General features: G+C 39.0%; 1 protein-coding gene across 12 annotated transcripts in view; it reads right to left on the bottom strand.

The window, feature by feature from the left end:
* The window catches only part of Sgms1 (sphingomyelin synthase 1), a 250,008-nt gene that overhangs the window by 156,950 nt on the left and 80,185 nt on the right, over window positions 1–12,873 (bottom strand). For 9 of the 12 annotated variants that reach the window (XM_048338764.1, XM_048338763.1, XM_048338767.1 and 6 more), the window contains one exon: window positions 3,158–3,242. The exons of the other annotated variants lie outside the window; for them this stretch is intronic. The gene's annotated coding sequence lies outside the window, so the exon portion shown is untranslated. The remainder of the gene's footprint in view (window positions 1–3,157; window positions 3,243–12,873) is intronic. 12 annotated transcript variants of the gene reach the window in all.

Raw genomic sequence — 12,873 nt, 5'->3', positions numbered from 1 at the left:
TGTCTCAACTGGGATACCCTCCACCATAGTATAGTTAAAGCAAGAAGGCCCTCACCTGGTGCACGTTGCCACCATGCTCTTAGAATCCCTAGATTTCAGAACTGTAAGCCCAACAAACTATACTCTTTATGAATGACCTCATCTCCTGGATTGTAGCAACGGAAAACAGATCAGGACACCTATCTACTACATGTCTCAACCTTGACATAGTACATATTTATGTCAGATTTGATAAATATCCCTAAATATCCATTCTTCCTGTTGCAGCTAGGTTGTCTCCCTCCATAGCTAGGCTTCCTGGCCAGCTTGTACAGTTCCATCATTCACTTCCCAAACTCCCATGTGGAACTTCTGGAGTGCTTGGCTACTCAAACCATTTGGAAAGCAAAACCCAGCAGTAATGCCTAAACTGACAGCCACCAAACACCCAGGAATATGAGGACACAGACAAAAGTAAGTATAATCCGAATTCACTATCCAAAGGAAGAAAAGCCACAGAACCTTCTGGCATTTATATTTTCTATGTGTGAAAGCACATGGCCAACACAGGGAATCTTCAAAGAACCCCTAGTCACAAGCTCAGCACTTCCTAGGAATATATGTGGTGCCTACCTTTCTAAGATTAGACTTGTATTACAAGCATCACACTTGTAAGCTACAATACATAAAGACTTTGCAGATTGAAACATGCCTCATGAATTACTTTCATCACAAAATCTGCACACCTGTCACAGCTGTGCAGCCTCTACAAAGGTATCGCTGCCTTCAAGGAATCATGCTGCTATAAAAATGAATAAGAAATTATTAAACCACCAACCTCACTTGACATTCATTTTGAAGGAAACTTTTTTCCTATGCTAAAACCCAAAGCAATTTAACATTCTATAGACCAACACAATATTGCTTCCTAGGCCTTTTAAAGAGATATGGAGTTCAAGGCCACGATGCTCACAGACTTACTGCCTCTAGTTCACAATAGCAAACATCTATTTTCTGCACTCCATGTGAAGAAGAAAGGCACCCACAGGCAGAGAACCTCAACTGCATCTTTCACATCTAAGTTTCTGAATAAAAAGAAAAATGACATCTCACAGAAAATAGATTTGGAGGCCTAGTAAACTGGTGTTGAAAAAGAACTCTGTTCCAATGAGTTATTCAAAGACTAATAGCTCCAATTTCTAAGGGAGTAAATATTCAATAGATTAACAAGAAAAGAACCATCAGTACAAATGTAGTTCAGCAGATTTGCCTAGGTAATCGCTATTTTAGAATTTTTCATATTTAGATGAAATAAAGGCAAGTAGTATCCTATTTGGTTTGAAGAGCTGGGATACGGTGGCTTGCACCTATCATCCTAGCTACTCAGGAGGCTGAGATCTGAGGATCAAGGTTCAAAGGCAGCCCAGACAGGAAAGTCCATGAGACTCTGATCTCCAATTAACTAGAAACAGAAAACAAGAAGTGGCACTATGGCTCAAGTGGTAGGGCACTAGCCTTGCAAGATCTCAGGGACAGTGCTCAGACACAGAATTCAAGCCCCACGACCACCAAAAAAAAAAAAAAAAAAAAAGCAAAAAAGCTTTGAAAGAATCAACAAAAGGCATATGCAAAAACTCATTTAAAAAGTTGGTTGAACACTTCTAATTTAGGAATCAAGGTGGATTGGATATCTTCAGACCTCTTTATAAAATCTAGAATATTATTTTAAAGAATACTTTTTAATGCAATGCTTAGCTCCAGGTTAAAACAAACCCAGGACCAGTGTAGCGACCGGCCAGCAAAGAGCCCCGAGGAGCTGGCAAGGAAGAGACCTGGAGCTGCCCTGGAGACAACTGTAATGGCATCTTGACCTCCAGCTATTAGCAAGTTACAAAAGCTCTACCTGTAACCGGAACGCCAAAGGAAACAAACAGCTGTCCTGGCTCTATCATGTGGTCCTTTGGGTCCTAGTTCTATCAAACATAAATTTCATGACATAACACTTCACGATCCTAAGGTATAATTATCAACTGAAAAAAATATTTTTTAATTGTAGATGGACTCTTACTATGGTTCCCAGGTTGATCCTTCAGCCTCTACTTCTCAAGTAGCTGGGTCTACAGGCACACCACACCTAGATCACTATCAGCTGAGTATTAGCAAATCAGACACACTTACCATACACACTAGAAAAGAAATACAAAGATTTGGGCCACCAAGGATCTCACATTCCAGTATTATAACAGAGAAGATATGAAGTAACTATTACTGTTTAAAATTATAAACAATAGAATATAAAATAAGCAAGCAGAGACTTCAAAAAGTATTTAGAGATTTAAAGCAGGAACAGACCACTTATAAATGAGAAAATAAAGATATAATCATTAAAATTAAAGATGCAAGCCCAGTGCCAGTGGCGCATGCCTGTAATCTTAACTACTCAAGAGGCTAAAAGATCTGAGAATCAGCTTCAAAGCCATACCACACAGGAAAGTCTGTGATACTCTTATCTCCAACAAAACTGCTCAGAAAAAGCCAGAAGCGGAGCTAAGGCTCAAGTGGTAGAGTACTGGCCTTAAGCAAAAGAAGCTCAGAGACAGTACCAGGCCCTGAGTTCAAGCTCCAGGAATGGCACAAGAAAGGAATAATGATTTGTTCAAATAGAATTTGACAATGACACTCAAAACACTATTTAGTTCATGCAGCTGGCTTTTCTGCTCAAAGTCAAGGTCTTTATCTCTTTTCACATGCACTTTGAAAGTACAATGGCTTACATTGCCCAACTCCAAAGGCAGCAGAAGACGTGGTAACTATAATCTTCCAGAATAAAGGCCTCAACCAAAGCAAGTCCACATTAAAGGAAGAGGTGGGTCTGGACCTCAAATGATTCTCCTGGGACTTCTTGGAACCTTTCCTGTGGAGTTTACATGACTCAGACTAATGCAAATTTCCTGTGTGCTTTCCTGCCTCATCCATACTATTTGCCTCTTGAATCGGGGGCTTACTTCTTCAAGTCCTTTCCATGCCTGCCTCAAACTTTAATGGCCTTTCCTTGGCTGATTTTGCCTCTACCATATCAGGGCCTAACACACAATCTCAGAACAAACCAGGAGCAATTGCAATGAACTTCAGATTCATGAGTTCTTCCAGAATGGGTGAAACTAAGAATTTGACTTACCAGTGTAAAACCCTCTGCTGTGCTCCAAAGTCACTCCTCCTGAAATTCGGAAAGGCCACGATTCCTTCAGTCACTAAAGCTTTACCTGTAATAATAAAGGAAGGAAATAAGAAAGGAGGCAGCCAGTAAGAGCAGAGTCCACTGGGGAAATCTACTTTAATCAATCAAGTAAACACCTACCTGACTAGTAAGGAGGACAAAAGGCCACCAAAATGAAGAGAAATTTTCTAGCTTAGTCTAAGGCCATTTTTCTAATATAGCCAAAACTACTCCTAGTAAGTTCATGTTTGTAGAAAAGATTATTCTTGTTTACAAAGCAGTTTCTTCACAAGGCCTCTCATTGAAGCCTTAAGATCTTGAGAACAGATAAGCACTAGTTGTGTTGTTACTTTGTGGTTTTGTTTTGTTTTTTTGTTTTTTGGTGTTTTTTTTTTTTTTTGGCCAGTCCTGGGGCTTGGACTCAGGGCCTGAGCACTGTCCCTGGCTTCTTTTTGCTCAAGGCTAGCACTCTGCCACTTGAGTCACAGCGCCACTTCTGGCCATTTTCTATATATGTGGTGCTGGGGAATTGAACCCAGGGCCTCATGTATACGGGGCAAGCACTCTTGCCACTAGGCCATATCCCCAGCCCGTGTGTTGTTTTTTATTGTCAAACTGATGTAGAGAGTTTACAGTTTCATACGTTAGGCATTGGATACATTTCTTGTACTGTTTGTTACCTCCTCCCTTATTCCCCCCTCCCCCCTGCCCCTTCCCCTCTCCCCCCATGAGTTGTTCAGTTGGTTTATACCAAACAGTTCTGCAAGTAGTGCTTTTGTAGTCGTTTGTCTTTTTATCCTGCCTCTCGATTTGGTATTCCCTTTCACTTTCCTAGTTCCAATACCAGTATACACAGTTTCCAATGTGTGTTGTTAGTTTTAACTGACAAAGCAGATTAAGTTTCCAAAGGTTAGGGAACATTCCCAAAACCACTCAACTAACAGTACTAAATGAGAAATTAGAACCAAGCTCTATAGTCTCTCCTCCCAATCTTTCCCAAAACATGAAAATGACATGATGGCTTCATTCACCTTAGACAGCAACATTTCTTATTGCCTAGATATGCTTTCTTTCATCAGAGAAATAGCTTTGTCTAGTGAAAGAATGCTACCAAAAAGTTTATATACAGTAGACAACCCAACTAGTTGAAAATCCATACCAAGGTAAGTAGCCAATCACTGTTTCTTCACACATACCTAATCCTTAACATTTGATTGGTTGGTTGTTATATTGTGTCAGTACTTGAGTTCAGGGCCTGGATGCTGTTCCTTAGCTCTTTCACTCAAGTGGCACTTTGCCACTTTAGCCAGAGCTCAACTTCTGACTTTTAGCGGATTAAATAGAAATGGTGTCATGGACTTCCCTTCCTGACTGGCTTCTAACTGCAATCCTCAGATTTCAGCCCTGAGTAGCTAGATTACAGGCATGACAGGCATGAGCCTTTAGGCACCAGGCTACCCTCGTTTTATCAAGTCACAGTTTTTATTGCTGAGCCTACTCTTTTACATTTATTTCCTTTAAAATAAGTTCAAATTGACCAAAAATTTGTAAAGTAGTACACATATGAAGAACAGGTACCCCTGACCTAGATTTCCCTTCTATCAACATACAATATAACCCATTTACTTAACCATTCACTTAACTCACACACTCAACTTTTTTTTCCTGAGCCATTGGAGACACATTTCATAGATCACTGCAGAAATTATTTCCTAAGAATAAATATACTCTTACATAACCACAATGTAGTTATCAATCTTAGTAAATTTAACATCAGTTAATACTTCTACCAAATGCCATATTCAATTAGCCTAGCAATTCTTTCTGACCCATCTCAGGTTCCAGGCCACGGAGAGTTAATGCATTTAGCTGCCTTTTCTCTTCATCTTCTTTTAACTTAAGATATATCATGTTTCTTTGCCTTTTATGGCACTGATACTTCAGAGGAACATGACCTCTTCCCTTTTTATATTAATAGAACATTTCCATTTTGATGTGTCTGACGTTTCCTTGGGTGATTCCTGATGACTCAGTTTAGGTTATACATTCTCAGCTAGCATCTATCGAAATGATACAGTTCTTTGAATATCAGATCAAGGGTCACATGAAGTCTGCTTTGATGCTAGCCAAAGTAATTTCTCCAATAAAAATTATTTTCCTCTGTAATAAATAGGCAATCTGTAGGGGGGACACTTTAAAACTATGCAAAAATTTTGCACATCAAAACTTCCCCCTATCCTAGTACTTGGAAGGTTACAAGTTCAAAGCCAGCTTGTGCTACACAGAAAATTCCAGGCCAACTTGGGCCACATAGTAAGATTCTACATGAAATGAGAGTAAGAGAGGAGGAAAGAGAGGAAAAACTGCCACTGGAGTTAGCATCCATAGGTAATGTTTGCCTAATTTAAACTTTATACTATGATGGCTATAACATGTTGACTCCAAAATTTACTCCCCAATACTATTCATTACTTGGCATTCATATCATTTATATCTATTGCCAATACAGAAACCCTACTTTCTCAATGGTTTATAGTTTATCCCTATATTTAATTATTTTGGTACTCAGAGTGTTTCAGATTTAGCCAGCAGGAGCACTTTCAGGCTGGCCTCCATGACTTTGTAACATAAACCACTGTATTTTTTAAATATATTTTTTAATTTCCTTACTTTCTAAATTCAAAAAAATGTTCTAGGCTCATCTAAGAACCCTCTCTGTCTCTGCCCTAGATGAAGTCACAAAAAGCCCTGGCTCCCTTCAGTGAGGGGATTCAGTGACCATTTTACATTTACTATCTTTAATACATGCTTCTCATCGTAAATATGGGTCACATTTTCCTGCTTTCTTACATGTTTCTTTTGTGCTATACGGGAGACAATTAGAGGGTCTCCGTTTGGTCTTGGTGACAGCTAAATTACTGGGAGATCTTGATCCTGTAGACTTGGTTCTACACTATTAAAATGAGTCCATTCTGATTATACCCTTAGTTCTAGTCTCGCAAGCAGCCTTATATTTAAATAGGGTCCTTACTCCTAGGATGTGTGGTCTTTCCCATCCCTCCCAGGAAATCATGACCTCTGGCCTTACCATTCATTCTGTTGTATTCTAGCAGCTGATCTGCTATTACCATGTGCAGGTCTCAGTGCTTGACTAGCTTCCTCTCTCCACTATCATTCTGCAAAAATTCCAGCCTCATCAACAGCCCTGAACATCAAGATCTGCTTTCTCAATGCCAGGAGGGCACATGCTCTGCCAGAACTAACCTTCCCATACCTAGGCAGAGATGAGCCCAAACAAAAAGACAGGCTAGGCTGGAGTCCCTTTCGTGTAACTCTTTTCTCAAAGGTCATCACAATCCTGGCTGCCTGTTGCCCACAGCCAGTGGCTTCACAGATGGACAGCTTTTCTTTCAACTGTTTAAAACAGGAAGGCAAGACCAGCTCCAGTTACCTTTCTTTTTGTCTTCATGCTTCCAACATTAAGGCTATACTGAGAAAGGTGAAGGATTGATCTCTTTCAGCACATTTTAATAACCACTGCTAAGTACTTCAAAGAAAATCCACTTTCTAACAAGTGGGTTCTGCAGCACTGCGTCATCGAAATGTTCTCTAGGAATAGGACAATTCCAGACATGATGATAAGCAATGCCCATTTTTCTTCCAGAAAGCTGATAGTCACTTCGGGCAGGTGGCGGCTAACATTGGGGCATGCACTTCCATGTGCATGGCTTCACACAGCGGCACAAAGCACCACACTCAATTCAAAGCAATAAAAGGTCACTGTTATGCTTCCTTTTCTTATTTCTGTGCATGTTCTTGGGAGTAAGGAGAAGACTCGTTTTCATCATGGCTTTCCGTTTTTACTTCTAACCACCACCACAAAGAAAATAATTTAAAAGAAAACTCATAACCCACACACACAAAGTTAATCAAAAGAAAACTGGCAAAAAAAATAAATAAATGATGTTTTCATCAGATTCTGTGAGAAATGGGGAATTTGAAAAATGGAGAACAGGTTTTCCCCTGCAAAGGCCAGATTTGTGCCACTGCAAGTATGTACACATGGAAACGTAAACAGAACATGGAAACACACACACACACACACACACACACACACACACAGTGCTTTCTTAGCAGACATCCTTTACTTTTTGAGAAGACTTTTCTACTAGAAATCCACATTGCAGCCCATCTAGTTCAATTCTCAAAAGCTAACAATGCACAAGAGTTTTGTTTTCCTTTGGTTTTACTTCAGGTCCCTGGAACTTGGAAGTAAGCATCTGATGGAAACACAGTGCTGGCCTATTCATCTATCCTGCTCTGCCTGACATTTCTCATTGGCTAGGGATTCTGCAAATAGTCTTCTCAAGGTCTTGCCGGTTTCCTGTGTACCCTGTGGTGCTGTTTCCACAAGTCATCAGGTGGCAGCACTATAAAGACAAAGTTTTCTGTGGGTCACCATGTCCTAGAAATGCAGCAGGAGCCTCTGGACTGATAAATAACACCCCCAGCATATCTGTTCTCTGCCCACTTTTCTATTTCATTTCCCCATGCTGCACACATTAAAAACTACTCATGACAATCTGTTGTAATTTCATGCCCACATCCTTTCTTCTGAAACAAATTCTCTCCCTCACTTATTATTCTTTTTATTTACTCACGGGGGCTTGCCAATCCCTCAGAAGTTTTTGTAATCACCATCTGAAACTGAGTCTATATCCTACCTTGGCACTCTTATGTATATAATTAATAAAATAAATAACTGTACTGAGTATTTCAAATATGCTAAGCATGGAGGAGAACTAGCATCCATTCTCTCAGTCTTCTCAAAACTCTATGAAGTAGGTGCTATGTCTATCAGCTAACTAAAGATAAGCACACAAGCAGAGAGACCACAGGGTCCCAGTGTCATAGAACTGGAAAGTGCAGAGCCAAAGATTTGATGAGCATGTTACTATAAACAGAAATAAATATATTTAGTTCTAAAACTAACAGCATAATGGGGGATACAAGGAAGACAAAGAATGTTCATGGTGACCCCGGAATAATACTAAATAAAGGATAAGAATAAAATGTAGTTTATCAGAATCTTTCATATATGGATCCCATAAATATATCCATAAACTAACACCATTAACTTCAGCCATAATTCTTATAATAAAGAACAAAATATTTTACCAAGACAGGGTGATAAACCTTAACAGCCCAGTGATGTACATATGGTTGAATTAAAAGCAGAAGAGGAAAAACAGAAAAGGATGTTCTTCCCAGGAATAAAGAAAAAAAAGATAAGGCCAAGGATGACAAACTACTCTTAAAGGGAAGAGTTTAAACTGTGTATATAAGTAAATCAAATTCTTCCTCAAAAAGTTCTTACATTGCCCATTACCAGACACCAGTGGCTCACACTTGTAATCCTAGCTATTAAGTAGGCTAATATCTAAGGATCACAATTCGAAGCCAGCCCTGGCAGAAAAGTCTGTGAGATGCTTATCTCCTATAGACTAAACAAACAAACAAACAAACAAATAAATAAATAAAGTAGAGCTTTGGCTCAACTGATAGAACATTAGCCTTGAGCAAAAACCTCTCAGGGAAAGTGTCCAGGCCTGAGTTTAAGCCCAGGATATCACGATCACGATCACACACACACACACACACACACACACACACACACACACACACACGGAGTTCTTACATGCCATAACCTCTATGATCCTCTATTAGGAGTGGCACACTGGCTCCTCTCCAAATCAGCTAAGTGTTTGTGTAGAACAAGAGCCTACTTTGCCCATTTCTAGCTCCATAGTAGAGAGCTGTGGAGCTGAAGGAGGGTGAACAGTTATGATGATGGTCCACTGTTGCTGAGTCTCATGAAGACCACATCAGAGAAGAGGCATCAGCTCATGGGGATTACCCTTCTTCACACTGTAGACCTCGCCATTCTCATTTCATAGAGAATGTTAACCAATGTCAAAGTGAACAATGCCACACTCTGGAAAACTGAAGAGAAAAAAATGGAAAAGGATCAAAAACTGAAATGCTCACCTTGAGGTATGAAATTCACATTCAATGTTTAAAGAAGAAAGAGAATAAAGAAAAGTGAACAATTTAATATTTTAAGTACTACTCCACTATGCAATGAGCAATAGATGGCATTTTTCCACTTCCATAAAAGATAGAACAAAAATAACCAGGCAGGGTGGTCATACTTATAATCCCACCAGCTCCAGAGGTAGACATAGGAAGATCATGGTTCAAGACCAAGTAAGAACAAGGAAAACGTTTCAAATGGTAGAGTGTTTGCAGAGCAAGCTCCAAGCCCTGAATTCAATCTCCAGTATTGTCTATTCCAAAATAAAGTAAAAGAAAGACTAGAAATAAAAACAGTTAAAGTATAAGTATTTTAGTTTTGAAACAAGAACTTAGCCAAAAGCAAGAAATTTTAAGTAAGCAATGTGTAGTTTGTATACCTCATAACAGGATTTCTATTTAATTACTAATATGCTAAATTTCCATGTTGATATTCAAGTCAAACATGGGATTCTGCTTCATAGAAGTTGAAATAATAATGGACAACACAGCTATTACTGAGAGCTTTAAACCACAAGCCACTCAGAAAGACTTGAGGTGAAGTTCAGCTGGCTAGTGATCTGGGATTTTACCCATTCTCCCCATTTCAAAGCAAAACCTCTTAACTGCAGAGATTAAAGAAGTGGCCATAAAATTTATGTACTATAAAATGAGATAATGCTTGCCTTTTGAGATTCACTGGTAAGAAAATATTTAGCCTAGTACCCATCACACAGCAAAAATAAATGTTAGCTATTATGATTACTGGCAAATAATTGTAAGTCTGCTTTGGTCAGCTTCTTCCGGCTATTTAATTTCTGATTCTATTAAAGTCAAGAGATAGTCTAGGTCAATGAAGCAAACAACAACTTCAAGATGAAGAAAAACTGGCAATGTGTTCAACCAAGTAGCTAGTCCACATCCAGCCATTCCCTCCGTAGACTTTCAAATATAGCACCAGGACAGAAAAAGTGGACAAAAATGACTCAAAGAACATCACCATCACCAGGCCTTGTAGCTCACACCTTAATACCAGCTACTCAGGGGGTGAAGATGGTGAGAACTGAGATTGAAGGCCAGCATGAGTAAAAAGTTCACAAGACACCATCTCAATCAATAATAAGCTGAGCTTGATGGAATCACCTGTCATCCTAGTTATACAAGTATAAATAGCAGGATCTTGATCCAGTTTGAAAAATAACTAGAGCAGAAGGGATAGGGTACCTGCCTAGCAATCACAGGCCCTGAGCTCAAACCCCAGTACTACAAAAAGTAAACACCTTATTCACCACAAACTCTTACAGAATATTCACTATCTACATTGCTCTAAAAGGCCATGTCTACATGTATGCTTATATGTATTTATAAACCTGTATTGGTTTTCTCTTTTAATCCACTCAATGACCATTTGTTTTTACTTCCTAAAGTTACTCAGCTTGTAACTGACAAAACTGGGTTTCAACTCCAGGCTATTCATTTTCTGAAAGTCTGATGTGCCAGGGTATTACAGGTTTTCCACTGACAGACAACTCGCATTGAGCAACATACCTTACCTCTTTCATTGCCCTCATTGTAAGGATTACTTGAGATAATTTATGTAAAGAGCTTAGTTCTAGTACCTAGAATTACATAAAAGTAAACAATTGTTACTGTTTGCTTCAAGAATCGTCCCAGGCCATATGAGAAAAACAGAAAGATGCAATCTATGGGATTTGGAATAAAATAAGGAGTCATTAAGATATCAGTAACTCAAAAACTATATGTGCTTCAATATGCACATATAGAAGAGAAGTAGAAAGTCCCTCGTTTTAAGACATAAGAGCAGTCAGTGTGTATGGAGGGCCTCCTCCATCCGTGGTCCCATAAGAGGCACTTCATAGATGTTACTCAATCTTCAAAAACCCTCAGGGTTTCATCAAACAATCCAGATATTACAGAGGTGGACTGTGAGCCTCTCCAGGCATAAGTGACTGGCTCCAGGTCATGTCCCATTATTAACTGAGACTGTTGCTTAAAACTACATACTCTGGGCCTGGCATAATGGCACATGCCTATAATCCCAACATTAGGGAGGTAAAGGCAGGGAACTGTGAGTTCAAAATCAGCCTGACCTAAAAAGCCAGACTATTTGTGGTTTTCCATGTGCCGCCCTGTACTCAGGAAAAAGAAGGCCTCAAGAAAATTCACTGTGTAAGTCCTAAAGTTTGAAGCTATTACTTCCAGATAAATGGTCAGAAGAGGGAAAAGTCTTGGTTTTAGTCCTCAGGATGTCTTAACAGACCACCAGATACACAACAGGCCTTCAATAATCCTGGATGGATGACCAAACTCTACCACAAAACAAAGAATCTCTGATAGGAAAGGGGCAAGGACTACCTGAGTATTACTTATCCCATTCAGGGGCCTCAGCTCCTAAATCCTCATTGGAGCTCAATAGTCACAGAAACATGGGATTATTATTATTGTTTTACAATGAGAAAATATTAGACTCTAGGTCTAATGCTTCCTGATCCCCTTTATTATTCAAAATATTTGCCAATATCTTGAGCTACCAATTGACCTAAAATATGCCTTCTAATCTCCTACTTCAAAAATATGAGTCATATATGTAAAAATTCACTGCGGGCATGCTTCATAAAGCAGACATAAAGTAGAACAAGGGTGAGCTACTGCAGCTTAACAGAGAGACAGACCATAATCAAATAATTACAATACCATACAATTAGCACTTTTGGCAAAGTAGAACCAAGTGAGGTGGGAGCAGAGGAGGGAATGACTAATCCTGCTTACACTTCAGTCCCACTCAGTGAGGAAGGAGGGGTTTTTCCCCTTAATGAGCTTTGCAATTTCTTAGCCAATCCTCGTTTTCTTTAAAGCAAAAAAAAAAAAGCACATATACTAAATATGTGTGCTTTTCAGTCATCATCTAAAATGACACATTGCCTTAATATACACTAAATACAATCCTAAATTAATGTATGGTCACACTGTGTATCACTTGAGTATTTAGCTGAGATTTATCCATTTTTGGCCCTGTTGCTTCCTCCATAATCTATGGCTTTCCTATAACCAACTAACACAGCATGGAGTTTTCTATCTAAAAATCTTAAAGACATAGCCATATGGATGGTTTCATCTAAAATTATGACCTCATCAATTGCAGTTCCTGTTATTTCACCATAACAATTTTTATCTTCTGAGAATGTTTATAACAATATACAAGGATGGCAGCATGTACTTGGAATATTCTAAACCAATCAAAACTAATTTCCCAACCACAAGATAATACTGTTGGTATGGCAACATTATAATTATTTATAAATTTCTAACAAGAAGAAAGGAAAATGGAATTGACACATAATTCTAATCAAAGAAACCATATAAAAAGTCTTCTACCCTTATATGCTAATGGGATATTCTTTTTAACAATGGTGTGTACAATGTAAACAAAACAAACAATATAAACAAAAGCAGTTATTATAGAACATTGGGACAACCTGCCAGTGTCCAATTGAGCAGTGGCCATAAGAGGTGGTCTTGGAGGGGCACAGGGCATTAGGCAGTCCTGAGAAGGTGACCAACAGAGAGCTCAAACAGTGGCTGAC

This window comes from Perognathus longimembris, chromosome 2 (assembly GCF_023159225.1).
Source record: "Perognathus longimembris pacificus isolate PPM17 chromosome 2, ASM2315922v1, whole genome shotgun sequence".
In the NCBI taxonomy this organism is placed as follows: domain Eukaryota; kingdom Metazoa; phylum Chordata; class Mammalia; order Rodentia; family Heteromyidae; genus Perognathus; species Perognathus longimembris.
This window is presented reverse-complemented; position numbering and strand designations above follow the sequence as displayed.